We start from the raw sequence: 20,038 nt of genomic DNA on the forward strand, positions 1-20,038 counted from the left end.
GGGCCTGGGGGCTGCCTCCCTGGGCGGGTGACCTGGCGGCCAAGGCCTCTCCTGGGCACGAGGGTGGCAGTGTTTCTGAAAGCCTGACCCACGGAATGCGATGGGGCTCTGGCTGTGGGTGGAGGGAGGGGTGTCCTGGGCCGGGGCAGGCACGCTGCACACATGGGCACAGGGCTCCATCTTGGTATGAGGCTGGAGGAAGCTGGAGGCGGGAAGCGGATGCAGCACGGATGGGGTGGGGGCCACCAGGAGCTGTGGGCCCGGGCACTGAGAATAGGTCAGGTGGGCTCTGGGGTGGTGGGGAAGCCCACCCTAAGCCCTGAGACTGGGGGAACCAGTGCCTGCGAGATGCCTGGGCCTGGAGGACACTCCCAGGCACCCAGGGGGTGACCTTGGTGGCTGGGCGGGGACTGAGGCTGTGGCAGTGAATCCACCTGGAACTGCAGGTATTCGGTCAGCCCAAGCAGGAGGAGATCTGGAACAAGCAGGACAGGCGGACAAGCCAGTCAGGCTCTGGGTGGTCCCGCACCCCAAGTGGAGAGGGAGGGGAAATCAAGAGGAGGGAGGGAGGGAAAGGGATGGGGCCGAAGCGGAGAAGGGCCTCTCAGCCTGGCCTCCCACAATCCTCCCCTCCATCCACCCCGAGAGGGACCTGGTGGGCCCTGCGTGCTTGACTGCGCTCACAGGAAGAGGGTGCATCCCCATAGGTCTCTGCCAGCACAAGTATGGGCCAAGTCTGCTGTCCACTCCTGGGCTCCTTCAGGGGACCACGGAGCAGCATGGGCCCTGCTGCCCATGTCTTATAAATCAGGCCCATTCAGGGCCCAGCAGCGGTCAGGGCTCTTTCTCCAACTGGTCCAGATCTCACCTGGCACAACAGGGGCCTTGGTCCACCTGCTCCCGGGTCCTGGGACCCTGACCAACCAAATATCTACTCGGCCCCGAGTCCCAGGGTGAGATCGAGGCTCTCCAGGGTGAGTGCCCGTGGTTTGCCAGTGCTGCCCTCCCCTGGACAGTGCTTGGCGCTCCTCTTCCCGCTCCTGGGCCTGGGAAGGAAGCTCTGGCCGGGGAGCAGCACACGTGTGCATCTCGAGCTGGGGTCTGCTGGTGCTTTCTCCTGCACGGGGAGGCGCAGAGCGGGAGCCCCCACCGCCCCGCAGGCAGCCCTGGCACAGGGCCACTTGGCCCTTGAGGAAGTCATGACAGGGGCAGAGCCGCAGGTACTTAATGCTGGAGCAGGTGCAGCTGAAGAGCAGGGTCTCCTTCTGCAGGTAGCACTCCTGGCTAGGTTGGGCCAGCGCCGGGTACAGGTGGTGCATCTCCCACTCGGTGCTGTCACAGGGCGCCTGCAGCCTGCATGGGAGCCACCAGCATCAGTCACCCCCTGGGGTGGGTGGGGCAGGGCTGTCCCCAGCCTGGCACTGCCCACCCCTCTCCCCAGCAACCCCTGCCCCAGACTCGGGAAGAGGTGGTTACAGCTCCTTATCCACCTCTGTCTGGGAGCTTGGAGAAGAGGGGCTGGGGTCCCGCCTGGAGGGATGCACGGCAGCTTTATGGAGAAGGTGCCCATCCAGGCTGAGGTAGGGCCTCCTAGGGGCAGAGGGAGGGGGTGGGACTGGGAGGTAGCGTCCCTGGTAGCGGCTGGGTCCTGCCAAGAGCATAGCCGCATGATGCAGACGCCCACCTGGAAGGTCCCTTCTGGATCCTTCCTGTCTGGTTGGAAACTCTTGGGAGGGAGTTGGGTGCACTTACTGGAGAAAGGCCTCTGACTGTTGAGGACCGGGAAGAAGGAGGGCTCACAGACCAGCCATGGTCCAGGCAGGCGTCTGTGCAGGCCCTCCTGGCAGCCATCCAGGCCCACAAAGAGTGTGGCGGGGGCCAGGCCCCAGGCACCTGCTGGGGTTCTGGGCCCACTCCAGGTGGGTGGGGTTGGGCAGCAGGACGAAGGGGCTCTGCGAGGCGCCGGTTCCTGGGGGTGCCCGGCTGGAAGCTGCACAGAAATCCTGCAGGAGGAGAGGGGCGTCAGGGAGGAGGAGTGGGGTGTGGGCAGCCCTGGGCGGTGCCCAAGGACCTAGCCTTGCAGCTTCAGTGGGAGCCACCGTTGGGCACTTGCTGAATACCACGCAGCCTTACACGCACATTTCATTCATCCCTCAAAGTAGCCCCACCCCACGGACACTCAGGTGCCTCCAGGTACTTGGCAGGGAAGGAACGGAGGCTCGGGGTCAGGGGGCCTGCGGGGCTCACAGTCGGAGGTGTCTGCTGCTGCACAGTGCTGGCTCTGGCCTGATGGGCTTGGGTGGGACCCCAGGTCCCGGGGCCCAGGACAGAGGGCTGCCTACCTGGTGCTGGATGTAGGCGTGGGTCTGCTCCAGCTGCCCCCACCAGTGTGCTCCTAGGACAGGTAAGGCTCCACCTGAGGGAGGGCGCGGTGGGGAGGCCTGGTTATGGGGCCGCCTGCTGGGCATGGGGTGGGATGTGCCAACTGCCCGTCCACCTGGCCCTCTCAGCTGAGGTCCCTGAACTCTCTGGGGGCCCTGGGGACTCAGACTCAGCCCTGGACCCTCCCTGTGTCCCGGCCTCAGTGCCCTTGCCCTGTCCCCCACCCCAGCCACACAAGCTTCCTCCTGCCCAGAGCCCAGCGCTCCACCCCTCCTGGGCTCTGATGCCCCCTCCCCCAGCCCGGCTTCTCTGGGATGTCACCCACTCCAGAGCATCCTGTGCCCATACCTTCCTGGTACAGGACCAAGTTCCTTGGAGTCCTCAGCACCCTGGACTTACTTCCTCCCCCTGGGGACAAGTGCCCCTGCCACAGCTCCCTGTCCAAACTACATCTCTCTCAGGAGCCCACAGTCCCTTGAAGGCAGGGACTGCAGCTTGTCCCCCAGAGTCTGGTACAGTGCCTGGTACAGTGCCTGGCATGCAGTGGGCACTCAGGAAATGGTTGTGGGATGGAAAAGCTTGACTGTACCCTCCCCAAGACATGGACCTTCACACGGAGGGACACAGCACGCTCCCAGCAGGATGCGACTGGTGGTGTCTGGAAAGCACCTGCCCAGGCCGCACATGGTAACAAGCACACTACACAGGAGGCCACATGTGACCTAATGGTCACAGGGTCATACAGCAGCCTGCACCAGGGCACATGGGCAGAGTGGCTGGGGTGAAGAGGCGAAGGTAACCAAGGGACAAGATGTCCCCTCCCCAACCCCTTCTTGGGCTTCACCCGCAGGCCCAGCACAGAGCCACCTTGGAGGAGCCCACAGGTGGCAGGTGGCAGGTGGCAGTGGCCGGAGGTAGGGCTGCCCTAGCATGACTCAGAGGAGGGTGGCTGTAGCCATCGGCCTCCCCAGGCCCCACACAATGTGGGCATCCTGCCTGGCCCAGTCCAGCTCAGTCCTCAGTGACGCCATCTTCCTGTTGGCCGCCCCAGAGATGAGATCCTCAGCCCTGGTGGTGAAACTAAACAGTCCTGCCCAAGCCTGCATCCCTTCTTCCTCACAAGATGACATCAGGATTAATAAGTTGCTTTCTAAAACATATTAGCAATTTATACTTGTAGCAAATGTTTGAAAGGAAGTCCACTTAACTATAGCAATAACAAAAATATGAAGTTTTGCTTCTGAAAAATACAAAATAAATTTTATTTTCATCATCTTATAAAAAGATTATTATATGTAAAGACTAATGATGGGGATTCTAAATTGAATATAATTAATTAAAAACCTAAAGATAATATATTTTGTAGCAATTGCACAGAAAATGAAAAGCAGAATTTGCACTACACAAAGTTGAGCAGGCAAGGAAGACTTTACTCAATACTATTGCAATAGGTGATAGAGGCCACGACTGAATCCCATCTCAACTCAGATGAGACAAAAGCTGAGAGGGTTTTGATGCACTGAGGTAACATTGTTGAAAGATCCTCCAGGATGAGCCCTGGAAAACAATTAGACAATATGTGTTTGCCAATTGCCAATAATTGAAGTTAAACTCCTGCCCACCCATAGAAATTAGAGCACTGGGGTGACATAGCCTACATGTTTATATTTCAAAGAGACCCTTCCAGCTCTTCAGGATGACATGCCTAGGTTCTAACCTGCCAAGGTATCTTCAGAAAGACATGTTTTTAAAATTTAATAGTAATAAGATAATTGAGGTAATATAATAGTACTAAGAAAATGGAGGATCAAAATCAGGAAGAAACATGTTTTAACATAAGTCAAATGTAGAAGTCACCTTGATCTCCTGTAATGACAACTTATGGCACAATATTAGGGCAAGACTTTAAGAAATTAACCCAAATTAGCAAAACGTTTGTATTCCCAATGGAAGAATGTCATAAGTCATTAAAACGCATATTAAGTGAATAGATTTACTTCCTTAAATATCACCAATATCTGGGAGACTCTTGTACAGGATGGCTAAGAGATAGAACTTTTTGCTAAGGTTTTGAATGTGTATTCCTATTTGAATGAGATAATTGGGCTTTCAGAGTAAGAGATTTGAACATAGAGGAACAGAAGTTATCCAGAGTTCCCTCAGCTGTGTTCTGAAGTATATAAGACTTTGTGACAACTGAGACTCAATTCAGGAAACATTTCTAGACCCTGCCATTTGTGGGCTCTGGAAGTCCTGACAGACACTGGTTATGCAAAGAAATTTCTCTTGTTCAACAAATATGTTTCTGAGAGTCTAACTATAGTCTAGTCATTCTAATAGGAGATGTCTATAATTTTAAAATGAATGCAACACAGATTCTGTTCTCAAGTAATTCGCAATCTAGTGGAAGTAATAAGATGTGCATGTGAGTGAATTCAAGAAGCAGATGATCCACAGATGCTATATATGGATTTGAATTTGTTTATAAGTTTAAAATTTTAACAACATATTTTTCTTATTGTCATTTTTCTCTTTTCTATTTAACTCATTAACATTCCTTTCAATTTTTTCTGCATACATCAGCAAGTTTCATAGTGATTACTTTTCTGTGAATATTCTTTTGCTCCTCTCCTTGCTTCTTCTGTTGTCTATTCCTATATTTTTGTCTTTTCCTTCAGTTAATTTACTTGGCTCTAGCTACTATTCACTCTCAAGATGAACTCTCTGCATTCAGAATATTTACTTGTTATTAAAAAATGACAATTGATGAATGGATAAAGAAACTGTGGTATATATATACAATGGAATATTACTCAGCCATAAAGAATGATAAAATTATGGCATTTGCAGGCAAGTGGATGAAATTGGAGAATATCATGCTAAGTGAGATAAGCCAATCTCAAAAAAACCAAAGGACGAATGATATCGCTAATAAGTGGATGATGACACATAATGGGGAGTGGGAAGGGTTAGTGTTAGGGTTAGAGTTAGGGTTAGGGAGGGGGGCAAGATGGAGGAAGGAAGGACTGTATAGAGGGAAAAGAGGGGTGGGAGGGGTGGGGGAAAGGGAAAAAATAACAGAATGAATCAAACAACATTACCCTGTGTAAATTTATGATTACACAAATGGTATGCCTTTACGCCATGTAGAAACAGAGAAACAACATGTATCCCATTTGTTTACAATAAAAAAAATGACATTACACAGTATTCAAATTCTCTAGATTATAAAAGAGACACAGATATTGTATTATTATGATGCAAATTTCTTATCACTTATAACAAAAGTGCATACTTTGTTTATCCGCAAAGATTGCTATCAATTTTTGTCTTTTTAAGAAATGTTCACTTCATTCCATCCATATTCAAATATACAAAAGATATTGTTCTGCTAGCATATTGTTTCCTGTTTTTACTTTCTTAATAAATTCCAATAGCAATACTGAGTAATTAATTGTATTACACCTAAGAAAAATATTAGCATCATAGATATGTTTCAGTTCTTTTATCCCCAATATTATGAAATTCATCATAATGCATGGAACATGAAATGTCTTATTATTAATAAAAGGAAGCTTACTTAAAATTGCATACATGGAATTGTTACATAAGACCTGATGGATTCTTTAGATGAAGAAGAGACATTAAAAATGGCCAGAAAGATGAGGTGCAGGAGTATTTGGGGAGAGGGAGAGCAAAGATGAGGCAGCCTGGCTCTTCCTGTGCTGAGCACATAAAACTGGCTGCCACTGTGCTAAGCATAAGCCTGGCCAAAGGGGAGGCATGGGAATGTGAGACGGAGGCCACTTTTCTCTTTTCCCTGACCATGAAAGAATAACACTAGTTCCTCCAAACATAAGGGGAAGACGTGGATGGAAAAGCACCAGACGAAGTGCTCATGTGTGCAGGCGAAGAACTCTTCCAATGAAATATCTCCTAAAGGGGAAATTTTAAAAAAGAACATGCATTAATAATTTTCCTATCATTTTTTGAACTATAGATCTCTAGTTAAAGTTTAGAAGACACTAAAAGGTAAAAAAGAGAACTTTTCATGCAAGGGTTTATATTTCACTACAGTCCGTTGGGATATTTTGATGAGAGTGTCAGCTTATAAATTATTTTTTAATTTTCGAATTTTCTTGTTTATAAAATAATTCAGCAAAAGTGCAATTTAAAGTCAGAATATTATTTTAAGACACCTCAGTTTTAACTCTTATTTGTGCTATATTTTAGGAATTAAACCCGCAAACCCATTTCCAACATCCTCAGCTAGGATTTAGGCTGCCCTAGGCTCAGCCATCCTAACTGCCTTTCTGCATGGAGGAATTAGATTATAAATCTCATATGTTTGTCTTTTGCATACATTAAGCAGAGAGGCCACCTGCTTATTTCACACAATATATTCAGAGTAATGTTATTTAAGAATATTCACAACTTATTATTTATGTGTTAGTACAGGAGAAAAGGAAGTAGTATTATTACAAGTTTCTTCTTGGGTTATTAATGCAGAATATTTTATGTGCTACAAATAAAGCATATAATTAAAATAATTTTTATATAAGATCCATCTACAGGTTAAGAATTCATAAATTTCAAAAACAAGCACTTAAAATGCTTAAATGAAAACAACCAATTTGGTCAGTCATCTTACAAACAAGAACATAAAAAATGGAACATCACAGGAGAAAGAAAACTTTCACGATTGAAGCAATATCTGATGATAATTCCATGAATGATCTTTTAATATGCAATAGTAATTATTTTGGCACCAAGTTCATAGTTCATTCAAAACTCAAAGCTTATTGTCCCTCAGGGACAGGAACTCAGCAGAGAGGAATTAAACCCACGATGACAGAGTTGCTGAATATGTAAAAAAATGTCAGACTAAGAGACTGGAGTAGGAGTGCAATAACGGGAGATGGCCTGTCCTTGTGATTTTGTAGTCACTAAATGACACTTGGTATGACAGCAGACATTCAAGACTTCACAAATCATGAACAACACTGAAATATCTTCATGAAATAATGGAACACAGCACCCTCTATCAGACCCGGATTTCCCAACTTTGTTATTATAAATTCCTCCCATCCTATTGTTCTTCATAAATACACTGTATTTCAAACATTGTCCTCAATGAAATTTTAATATCACTAATATATAGTCTTTCTCTGTGTTTATTTTTTGTATATCTATACATTACACATATAAGAGTAAAAACTTTTACAATCCTTCACCTAGCAAAATTTTGGTCTGTCCCTGGGAGACAATACAATTCCACCAACTGTCAATTTCAAATCTCCTCCTAACACTGGTCAAACGTATCCAGACTTAAATTTTTATATTTGGCACTTCTGCCCAATTTTAAAGCTTTAATGAATTCATTAATTGTTCAAATATATGCAATTACACTATGTGACCCCAATTTTCTTAGTATTTATACATTATGGCCAACCTTCCCTTGATTCTCTAAAATAACCTTCTGAACCTTCAAAATCCAGCATGTCTCTACTTCTATAAAATCATCCTCTACTCTCTTACTGGAGTGTGTTCTTCAAATCCAATTTGTGCCAACTTATCATTTAGCAGTGTTATCCATTATAACAATTATAGCACTTCAAATATTTTTATAACTTTCCTCCTCATTATATTTGAAAACAATAATATTTAATTCACTTTCAACTCTGTATCAATTGGTCTGACTCAGTATACACTTATAAATGAAGTCGTGAATTACTAGCATTGACATGTTAATGGTAAAGGTAGGGGATGAGCCTATAATAAAGGAATTCCTAAAGATGAACAAAGTAGGAAAATTCACTAAGTGTTTTTTTCTTGTCTTTTAAAAGCATCATTTAAAAATCACATCCTTTAATACACAATAAATACACAAGACAAAAAAGAAAGTCTGATAAATTCTAAGTCCCAGTGTTGGTAGTTTAGGAGGATCAAAGAAAACAATCCTTTCCTTAGTCTCCCTGGGAATGAAGTGGTGACAGAAAACATAAAATCACCAGGCCCTGGATGAATCCAATGTAGGGGCCACTTAGGGGCTAGCTCTCTACCAGAGCAAGGTGCTGATTTTCCTTGTCATGGTCCTGGCCTTGCTCCCATGCTCATCCTCCAGTTTTCAGAAGCCGTCCAGTTCCAAGAATGGCTCCTTCCTTTAATTTCCTAACATTTTCACTTAGGGCAGAAGGTCACTTACCCTTGTCGTAGTGTCAGGGTCCCAGCAGAGTTGCCATTCTGCAGGATGGTGAGGGGGGATCTCCCTGGGACCTTGTTGTTTGGTTTCCGTCTATAGCGCTTAGAACCTGAAGATCAGGGACTCTCAGGGTCTTTTGAGGGACTGTCTGAACTGTCCCTGGCCACAGGGGTTCTGTGGCATGTCTTGCATCCTCCTGGGAAGACACCTGTTTGGAAAGGAGCTCAGGGTTGTTCCAACGTAGTATCTGCTCACTGTGATAACTGAGTATCCAAAGGCAAATCCAGCTCAGAAGATGAAGGTAGTCCCAGGGGCAGAACAGATTCTGGGGGAAGATTTGATTTGGAGACTTCAGTCTCAAACACTTCACCCAGCTCTTTCACCAGCGGACTCTGAGGGTCTGCACTGCTGGTCTTCATAGGTGTCCGTGCAATGCCAAGGGTAGGAGAGCGGCAGAAGCGGTGGAGCGGTGGAGCGGTGGAGTCAGCCTGGGTGGGTCTGAGCACTGGAGGCCCTGCTGCAGCATGAACGCTGCCACACAAGCACAGCAAGCCAGCACCAAGAAGAACGAAGCCTTGCTGACCTGCCACCCTGCAGCCTTCAGATCCAGAAGGAGTAGGGAGGCCTGTGGCAGTAGCTGGATCCACGAAGCACTGCGGGCCCATCCCGACCTCAACGTCCACTTCTTGACCTGCATTGAGAAAATGGAAGTGGGGCAGAGTTGAATGAATGCCGGACTCAAGAATCCACCAATAGCGTTTGCACATTTTGGACCAATAGCATTGGTACATTTGCAAATCCTAATTAGCATAACTGTGGACCAATCACAGTAACCCAAGTGCTATATAGCCCCCTTGGCACCACTTGCGCAACATTTGGAGAAAGAATACCTACCCGAAGTTTCGCCGTTGACCTGCTCGTGTTCTTCGCATGATCTTCCTGGAATGCCTTTTCTCGCCCGTGAATCATGTTCTTCCAATTCAAGAGAGGAGAAATTTGGAAGAAAAAGAGGGTGAGTTGCTGGGGTGCCCTGCACTTGGGCAGGTCCGGGGAGTGGGGTGCGTCTGCTTTCACAGCATTTTTTTTTTTTTTTTTTTTTTTTTTCTTTCCAGAAGTCAGTATGCGCTGAAGGTTCATCTTCTCTTATCTTTAATTTGAGTTTTCACCTTTTCTTTTGGCTTTTTAGCTAAGGTCTTTTGTTCATCTTTTCAAAGGACCAACTCTCAGTTTTACAAATCACTTGTATTGTTCATTTAATCACTATTCATTTATACTCTGAGCCTTTTTTTTTATTGTAAACAAATGGGATACATGTTGTTTCTCTGTACGTGGAGTAAAGGCATACCATTGGTGTAATCATAAATTTACATAGAGCCTTTTTATTCCCACTAATTTGGGTGTTTGATTTGTTGTTCTTTTAGTAAGAATTTTAGGTGCATCATGAGATTATTTATGTAAGAGCACTCTACTTTTTTATGTAATCATTCATTCTATAAATTTTTCTTTTAGGCTACTTTTGGTATGTCTCGCAGATTGAAGTGTGTTTTGTTTCCATTTTCATTTAATTCAAGGAAACTTTAAATATCCCCTCTGGTTTTTTCAAAGACCAACATTCATTCAATAGTGCTGCTAAATTTCCACGTGTTTGTATAATTTCTGCATTTTTCTTGCTACTTATTTCTAGTTTTATTCTATTTGGGATGAGATAAGATGTAATAAATTATTTCAATTCAAAAAAATTGTAAAGAAGTACTTGTGGAATATATGTGGTAGATTTTGGGAAAAAATCCACATGTTGATGAAAAGAATGTGTATTCTGCATATGGTAGATGGAATATTCTGTGGACATTTGAGAAATCCACTTGATTTGTAATATAACTATTTATTATTTGATTCTTTTGTCTGGATTTTCTATCTGTTGGTGAGAGTGTGGTATTAAAGTTATTCATCATTCTTACATCAAGGCCTATATCACCCTTTATGTATGGTACTGTTCATTTTATGAAATTGGGGCCTTCAAATTTCAGGACATTTACATGTGGAGTTGTTATAGCTTCTTGATGTATTGTTCACTTGATCAATATATAGTGAAATTCTTTGTTTCACAGGTCTTGTTTGAAATTCTATTTTGTTGAATATAATTATTGCTATCCTTTTTAGAATTCCATTTGTTTTTAATACTTTTTCCATCTTTTCACTTTCAGTCTGTGTTTGCATTTTGGATAAGTTTCTTATATGTAGCATATTGTTAAGTCATTTATTTTTTAATGTATTTAGTCAGTTTGTTTAATCAGAGAATTAAGACTATTTAATTTCAGAATTATTATTAAAATGTATGTTTGTTTCTGCCATTTCAGTAATTTTCTTCTGGTTGTTTTGAATATTCTCTGTTCATTTATTCATCTTTTATTCCTCTCATAAGTTTGATGGTCTCCTACATAAATATTTGATTCCTTCCTATATCTCTTTAGCATGTCTACCCCTTGACTGTGATTTATTCTTTCACATGTTCTCATGATTGCAATTGTCTTTATTTATTTTCTGAGTGTAGAGTTCTCTTAAATACCATCTATAATGCTGTCCTAGTGATTATGAATTCCCTCTGCTTATGCTTATCTTGACATGTCTTTGATTATTCTTCAATTTTGACTGATAACCTTGCTCTTATATTAATGTTCTTTGACAGTTATTTTCTTTCAGGACTTGAAGCACATTATTTCATGCCCTTATGACCTTTAGAGATTTGGCTGTAAAATCTGTTGTCTGTCTAATGGGTTTTCGTTTATTGTGGCATGACTCACCTTCTTTTGCAAATTTAATACTCTTTCCTTCTGCATTTTTGACAGTTTACCTATAATATGTCATTAAGATGTTAATCTCTGATTATTTCTATCTTGGGGCTCTAAATATCCCTGAAACATGGATGTCCATGTCTTCCCTAATATTTGAGAAATTTATGACTCTTATTTCAATTTATATTTTTTCTATGCATTCAATGTAACTTTTCACCTTCTGGTATGCCAGTTATATGAATGTTTGATATTTTAATGGTGTTTTGGAGTTTCTTCTTTTTATTTATTTCAGTCTGAATATAATATATTGGCAAAATTATCTTTGAATTCAGATATTCTCTCTTCCTTTTGATCTAGTCTAATGTTTTGATATTCAGCTGAGTTTTTATCTGACAAGATTATTGAGTATTTCATTTCTAAGATTTGTGTTTGGTTTTTTCCTCAAAAATTTCTCTTTATTTGTTTTCTCACTTATGTCCTGTATCTTTTCCCTTAATTTTCTGAATTGTTTATTTGTTTTTTTAATCATCCTTTGAATTCTTTGGCATTTCATCCACATTGGTATTTTTGGCATGATAGTATGGAACTATAAATTTTAGAAGATGACACATTACCTTGTTTTTCTGTATTGCTTGTGTTGCTATGGTAAGATTTGCTCATCTGTTAGGATGGATAGTTCTTAAATTGCATGTGGTGCCTTCACAGTATGCAACTTTCTTCTGTCAGTGTGACTTAGGTTTGTTGTATAAGTGAGTTTATTTCAAACTGGACTCCACAGTGTAATCTTCTACGTCCTTGTTTGCAATTTATGGATTTACATACAGAGTGTACTGCATCATGGCCAGAGAGACCACTGTCTCTCTAAGACATGTAAATACGGAGTAACTAATACTTAGGCAGATGTAGTATAGGTAGCAGAGGATGTGATAGAACACAGACAAAAGCAGAGAAAGAAAAGAAAATCAAGAATTCCTCTTAGCCAAAGGGCTCAGAATATTTCACAATAAGTTTTCTAAGGCTTATGTTTATTTTGGGGTGTTTGTGGAGTCTAAAGTATATTCAAATCATAAACATTTCTTTGTGTATGTTATTTAATATTATTAGAATTATAATTATCTCTTTTAAATCATTATTTGAATAAAGTGGAATGGTATTTTGGTTATGGGCAATTCTTGTGAAATTTCTATGAATTTTCTCACTATACTGAATGTTAGTATTTCCAACTATGTTCTTATCAACTTTCATAAATTTCAGCTTTTCAAGAAAATTAGAGATTAGGTACATAGCTAATTTTATGGAGTTCAGTAGGAACTTACTTATACATTTATAACAGTATAAAATATACAATATAATGGTATATTGAATACATTATATTTTTTCATATTTAAATATTTATATTATTATTTATTTAGCTTTCACGTATACATTTGTAATGTAATATTCACTATTTTATGCATGGTATAATCATATATGCATTGCTATATTTATGTATTTGGTTTAAAATTTACATAAGTTGATAACAAGATTCATATACACACACATATACCTATTCCCCCATAATACTTTATTCAAATATATTAGTGTTGGCTTTCTTTTGGTGCCAGCCCTTTTTTATATTTTCTATAGAGACAGGGTCACATGCTCATCCTAGTGTTGGCTATTATCCTGATTAAGTCACTCTTTCTTTCTTTCTTTTTACTTTATCACATATTACCTCTTCAGAAAAAAATGCACAGGGAATTTAGCAGACAGGTATGTTCAAATACAACTCCAACCTCCTCAGCACAAAACTCTATGATAGCTTACCCATATTTCATTTAATGAATGAAATAAAGCTAACTACATGCTGGAGACACCTGTGTGAAACAATAAAGTATGAGAAGTAAATATCTATCCTTTTTTGGCTTCTTTTGCATTAGTTACTTTCCCTTAAGAAATATACCTTCAGTTAAGTTTTCCTTTTTGGCTACTAGGTTTTTTAATCTAAAGTATCTATTATAAAGACATACTTTTCTGTGTGATAAAAACCATATGATGGGCTGTACTGTGTGGGCTGGGGTTGGTGCAGGCTCCCAGCCTGTCGGCATTTGGTCCGTAGTTGGGCTCGCGGGGCTTTGTGCCCGAGTGCGGCCTCGCTTTGTGCCTGCGAGTTTTCTGCGGTGCCTCGCGGCGCTCCTCCCGGGCCGGAGCCGTGAGGCTGGGAGGCGGCCCCGCGGCCCCCGGCCAGGAGCGAGCGCGGCGGCGTGAGCGGCGGCAGTGAGGCTGCGGGGAAGGGGACTCGCAGATCCCGGAGATGCCGGAGTTCCTAGAAGACCCCTCAGTCCTGACGAAAGACAAGTTGAAGAGTGAACTGGTCGCCAGCAATGTGACGCTCCCGGCCGGAGAGCAGCGCAAAGACGTGTACGTGCAGCTCTACCTGCAGCACCTCACGGCGCGCAACCGGGCCGCTGCTCGCCGCGGGCTCCAACAGCAAGGGACCCCCGGACTTCTCCAGCGACGAGAGCGCGAGCCCACCCCGGTGCTGGGCTCCGGGCCGTCCACCGCGGGCCGCAGCCGGGCCACCGTCGGCAGGAAAGCCACAAAGAAAACTGATAAGCCCAGACTAGAAGATAAAGATGATCTAGACGTAACAGAGCTCTCTAATGAAGACCTTCTGGATCAGCTTGTGAAATATGGGGTGAATCCTGGTCCTATTGTGGGAACAACCAGGAAACTGTATGAGAAAAAGCTATTGAAACTGAGAGAACAAGGAACAGAGTCAAGATCGTCTACTCCTCTACCAACAATTTCCTCTTCAGCAGAAAATACTAGGCAGAATGGAAGTAATGACTCTGACAGATACAGTGACAATGAAGAAGGATAGAAGAAAGAACACAAGAAAGTGAAGTCCACTAGGTATTTTGCTCCTTTTTCTGGACTTCCAACTACTCCCTCTGGTGGATTTTTTCAGGGTATTTCTTTTCCTGAAATCTCCACCCGTCCTCCTTTGGGCAGGACTGAACTACAGGCAGCTAAGAAAATACATACTTCTAAGGGCGACCCACCTAGGGAGCCTCTTATTGCCACAACCTTGCCTGGCAAGGGACAGATGCAGAATTTAGCCTCTGGAGGGAATTTGTTTACTTCCTCCAAGTTTAGCCATGATAGGTGTTTAGAGGAAAGTTCTTCGTCATCCTCTCAGCATGAACTCGCTGCCATGTTGGGCTCTACTGCAGCTTCTCCTTCACTGATTAAAGAAACCACTACTACTTACTGTAAAGACATAGTAGAAAATATTTACCGTGGAGAGAAAAGTGGAATTCAGCCATTATATACTGAGAAGTCCAATATTTCAGATCAGTGCATTCTCTCCAGCGAAAGGGAAGTACTAGAGGAGTCTAAGAGATCACGAGTAATTTCCCCACTACTTGCTCGGGCAATCAAAGATTATGTCAATTCTCTGTTGGTCCAGGGTGGGGTAGATAGTTTACCTGGGACTTCTAACTCTATACCCACACTGGACATTGAAAACATATGCAAGAGAATTGATCAGTCTAGTTTTCGAGAAACCAGTTACCCCTCTCCTCCACGAAAATTCCCTAGACTCAGTGAGAAGTCAGTAGAGGAAAGGGATTCAGATTCCTCTATGTCATTTCAGAATATAGTTGGATCTGAACAGATGTCGTCTTTTGCCAAAACTGTTGTCTCTCATTCACTTACTACTTAGGCATGGAAAAGTCTAAGAAATCAGAGTATGATAACATTGATGCCTCAGAACTATCTTTTCCCTTACATGAATCTATTTTAAAAGTAATTGAAGAGGAGTGGCAGCAAATTGACAGGCAGTTGCCTTCATTAGCAAGCAAGTATCCAGTTTCTTCCAGAGAGGCAACACAGATATTATCAGTTCCAAAAGTAGATGATGAAATCCAAGGGCTTACTTCTGAAGCCATCCCACCAGCAGGTACTCAGGCAGCCTCCACTGAGTCTTGTGATAAACACTTGGACTTAGCACTTTGTAGAACATATGCAGCCGCAGCATCCACATTGCAGATGGCACCCCACACTGCCTTTGTAGTTAAAGCTATGCAAGCAGATATTAGTCAGGCTGCACAAATTCTTAACTCAGATCCTAGTCGTACATACCAGGCACTCGAAATTCTGAGCAAAACATATGATGCAGCTTCATTTCTTTGTGAAGCTGCATTTGATGAAGTGAAGATGGCTGCCCATACCATGGGATCTTCTACACTTGGTCGCTGTTATCTCTGGTTGAAAGATTGCAAAATTAATCCAGCTTCTAAGAATAAGCTGACTGAGGCTCCCTTTAGAGGTGGAACATTATTTGGAGGAGAAGTACACAAAGTAATTAAGAAGCATGGAAGAAAATAATAATAAAGTTAAGAACTAAGGAACCTGCCTTATCTTTGATAAGAAATTTAAGGTATTTTTATGCCAAAAATTTTTTTTCAGGTCTTTTTGGCCTCCACATTGGACTAATTTCAAAATGTTAAGCCTCTGCTCATCAAATTATAGTATAAAAATCATTCCTTAGGTGGAACTGCTTTTTTAGGTTTGCACAGATAGAAAGGCTGGTACAGTTAAGCTTTATAGATCATATATTTGTCTCAAACAGTTAATGATTTCCTATTACATTTTTTACAATTCTTCAAAATAAGAAAATTTCGATAACTAAAAAGTAGATTCTTCATTGTTTTAAATATCATATGCATATTCCCTTCTACAAAAGGTAAAATTAAACACTACACATTCAAAACAATGATTTATCCTTTTTGATACTCCTAATTATCTTCACTTTCTAGAATTTGTCTACACTTTCTCTCTTATTTTCTTGTGTTATATGCTGATGTCTACAGTAGCATTCATAATATTCATAATATTCTAGATCAGTGAAACTTAAAGTGCCACAAACTGTTACTGATCCACAAACATGCAGAAGAATTTAAATCTGAGGGCTTAGGAACATAGCTCAGGAGTATAGTACATGCAAGGCCCTGGGTTAGTCTCCCCATCCCCCATTGCTTTTTTAATAAAAGAATTTAAATATAGAGGCACCTTTTAGGTCAATGAAAGGATTTATTTTTGTAGTAAACTTACTGATAGCAAAAGCAGTATATGGCTTTACATTCTGATACAGGTGCCTCATTGCCTCAGGAATTAATAGCTAACAATTCATGGACCACACTTTGAGAGACACTGCTTGTTGATAAATAGTCGAGGATAGAACATGCATACACAACCACTGTATTTTGTCAGATGAACTAGACACTGGAGAGATGGGGCTTTTTTTTTAATGCTTTTGAGGTCTGTTGTATTTCATGGATGATCAGTCTTAATAATCTAGACACTAAAAGCAGATTTATCGGGTTTTTCTGAAAACCTTAAGAAGTACTACATCCCAGTGTCTACGTCTGTATAAAGCAGTATATTACTCTGTTTTCATTTCTGTGATTGTAAGATAAAAGAATCTGACTGTAGAGACATTGTGGAAAACGGTAATGTTAGCATAACAGAAGGTGGCCCCTTACGTTCTCCTCTAGCCATTTATTCTCAAACTACACATTCCATCTTTGCAGCTTTCTGGGAGCAATTTGTTATTTGTCTTCTGAAATGTACATGTATACATGTACCTACTAAGTACTTTGTGATTTTTAAAAATGTATTGATGTAGAATGCTACCACGAATTCTATAAAGTTGTTAAATTTGAAAAAAAAAAACCATATGATGTTTTAAAACATCTGTTAGGATCTTAATATATTTATATTTTTTTGTTTCTTATTACATGGTCTTAGTATCTTTGAAATTGCATTTCTTTCCTGCTTAGTTTTATTGTGTTTTTTAATGCAAGGTATTTTCAGCAAATATTTTAGAGTAGTAATACAAATTTTATTGGAATGAAGTGGAGCAGCAGTATGTTTAATTAGTAAACATTACCAAGGTGATTTTTTTCCCTTCTGATGAAATAACAGCAGTGCTCAACATTTGTAGCTCCTTTTTCTTGAATTGATCATTTCCTCTACAAAGAAAACTTCCAATATCTTAACTTTTGCACTGAAACCTAATAACAATCCTCCTTAGAACTGAGAGTGGCCTGTTTTCTCACTCTTTAGCTCATGGAATTTTATTGCATGTGTTAAGTAGAATGATCTATAATTCTTTAGCAGCAGGAGCGGGAGTGTGTTCACCAGTGGAGAGGTGTTGGTGGCAAGGCAAGGGAAGATTCAAGCGGAAGATTGTCCTCTGGCTGGCGCATCCTGGCAGCTGCAAGAGGGGCACTTGCCCCTGCCCCAGCTGCCCAGACCTTGAGCTGGCACATCTGCAGGGATGCATATGAGCTGCAAGAGGTTATCTGCAGTAGAGCTACTGCTGTGGTTCAGGCTGCCCTATGCAAGCCCAGTCAAGAACATGTAGCAATAAAGTGGATCAACCTGGAAAACTTGCAGACCAGAATGTATGAACTACTAAAACAAATTCATGTCATGAATCAGTGCAGCCATCCCAATGAAGTGACCTATTTACCACCTATTTACCACCTCTTTTGTGGTAAAAGTTGAATTTGGCCTGGTCATGAAATTGCTAAGTGGAGGCTCGGTGTTAGACGTCATCAAATACATTGTCAACCAATGATAATGGAGAGCAGAAGAAAGGAGTGGAAGAGGCAGTAATAGCAACAATTCTTAAAGAGGCTTTGGGAGGCTTAGCTATCTACACAGAAACGGTTAGATTCATAGAGATTTGAAAGCTGGTAATATTCTTCTGGTTGAGGATGGTTTTGTACAAATTGCAGATTTGGGGGGGAAATCCATTCTTAGCAACAGGGGTGGTGTTACAAGGAATAGAGTAAGAAAAGCATTGTTTGCACCCCACGTCCGATGGCATTTGAAGTTGTGGAACAGGTGAGAGCCCATGACTGCAAGACTGACGTAGAGTTTTGGAGTATTGTCCATTGAAATAGCAACAGGAACAGCACAATTTATCACAAATACCTTCCTATGCACATGTTAATATGGACTTTGAAAAATGATCCACCCACTTGAGAAACCTAAGTAGAAGATAAAGAAATGATGAAAAAATATGGCATGTCTGTTAGAAAATTACTTTCACTGTGTTTTCAAAAATATCCTAACAAAAGGCTCACAGCAGCAGAACTTTTAAATTCAACTGCTTCCAGAAAGCCAAGAACAGAGAATACCTGATTGAGAAGCTAATTATCAGCATGCCAGATAGCCCAAAGAGCTAAGAGTTGCAGGGTCGAGTCGTCACCTCCATAAAACCAAACAAAGGGACTGGGAGTGCAGTGATGAGGAAATGGATGAGAAAAGTGAAGAGGGGAAAGCGGCTGCTTCTCAGGAACATTTACAAAGAGTAAAGGAGAAAATCTAGAGATCTCAGTGAACACCATCAGCAGCCCAGAGCAAATATAGTCCTTCTCTGTGCATGATTTTCAGGGCCAACCCAATGTGAGTGAAGACTACAGAGAAGCTTCTTGCACCGCAAAACTTATCTTAAGATTGAGAAACTTCAGCAAGGAACTTAATGATATAGAATTTGAGTTTACTCCAGGAAGAGATACAGCAGATGGTGTATCTCAGGAGCTCTTCTCTAGTGACCTGCTTTATGGTCATGATGAAGTTATAGTGGTTGTTAACTTACAGAAGATTGTAAATGATCCCAAAACTTTAAAAATACTGACATTTAAGTTGGGTTTTGGCTGTTACAGGTCAGAGATTCCTGATGAAGTGAAGCTGATTGGATTTGCTCAACTGCGTGTGAGCTGACATATGGCCCTTGCTATTACTCTGATCTGTTGTACCCGCCTCCATACCCACTCCCTGTTCATTTCCTCACACCCCCCATTCCCAGCCCCAGCAAAATCAGAAGATTGAAGAGACTGGCTTCAATGAAATGGAATAAAAATATTTAAAAAAAAATCTCAACACTGAGTTGTTTTATTGTCTAGCAATTCACTGTATGAAAATGAGCAAATGCTACAGCTGCCTGACCTAATTTTCCCAAGAGCTCTTTAATATTCTTAGCATTCAGTTTAGATAGCTCATAAATGAAAAGAATCTGAAATATACTCATGTGGTCCTATTTACTGGCAACAAAATGAATTTTCTATCAGAGGCCTATTTCTCCTTTCATTGTTGTTACTTCTGTTATAATATTTCAGTTGTACATCTAACAATACTGCTTCTTTTATGTTGTACTTAGAAATTAATATAAAGTTGAGATTTACTAGCCAAATTATTGTTTTAAAAACTGACTGAATTTTATTTTTTATGTATTTGTGCATTACACGTATTAGCTATAAGAAAAAAGGTTTTGATTATATGCTTCTTGCAGTTGATCTCTTGTTAAACAAAAATTTCAGGTCTATCCTTGTAATATTTGTAAATTTTAATTTTTGAAATAACTGAATTATGAACTAGGATGCTTTTCCTTTTTGCCTAAAAAGCAATCCACAATCTGATTGTCTCTTGGGAAAGGAAGGTGCCTTGCAAACTTTCACATGAAGAATGTGCCTGTGGCTGATATCCTTGGGAACAGTTTCAGATCTAAAATTTCCTCTATATAAGGTGGCATATGGAAGATCTGCTTCATTGGAACAATTTAGAATGCTATAAAAATGTTGCTATTCTGTTAGGTTGCTAACTCTAT

At 41.7% G+C, this 20,038-nt stretch overlaps 4 pseudogenes; 2 read left to right on the forward strand and 2 right to left on the reverse strand.

Moving 5' to 3' along the window:
- Window positions 1–800: 800 nt before the first annotated feature.
- On the reverse strand, window positions 801–3,068 carry LOC124991416 (alpha-1,6-mannosylglycoprotein 6-beta-N-acetylglucosaminyltransferase B-like; annotated as a pseudogene).
- A 5,364-nt stretch (window positions 3,069–8,432) lies between these two features.
- LOC124990188 (cell division cycle-associated protein 3-like) lies at window positions 8,433–9,030 on the reverse strand (annotated as a pseudogene).
- Window positions 9,031–13,669: 4,639 nt separating this feature from the next.
- LOC124991680 (lamina-associated polypeptide 2, isoforms beta/gamma-like) lies at window positions 13,670–14,452 on the forward strand (annotated as a pseudogene).
- A 120-nt stretch (window positions 14,453–14,572) lies between these two features.
- LOC124991417 (STE20/SPS1-related proline-alanine-rich protein kinase-like) lies at window positions 14,573–19,155 on the forward strand (annotated as a pseudogene).
- The last annotated feature ends 883 nt before the right edge of the window (window positions 19,156–20,038 follow it).

Source organism: Sciurus carolinensis, chromosome 8 (assembly GCF_902686445.1).
Source record: "Sciurus carolinensis chromosome 8, mSciCar1.2, whole genome shotgun sequence".
NCBI classification, from domain to species: domain Eukaryota; kingdom Metazoa; phylum Chordata; class Mammalia; order Rodentia; family Sciuridae; genus Sciurus; species Sciurus carolinensis.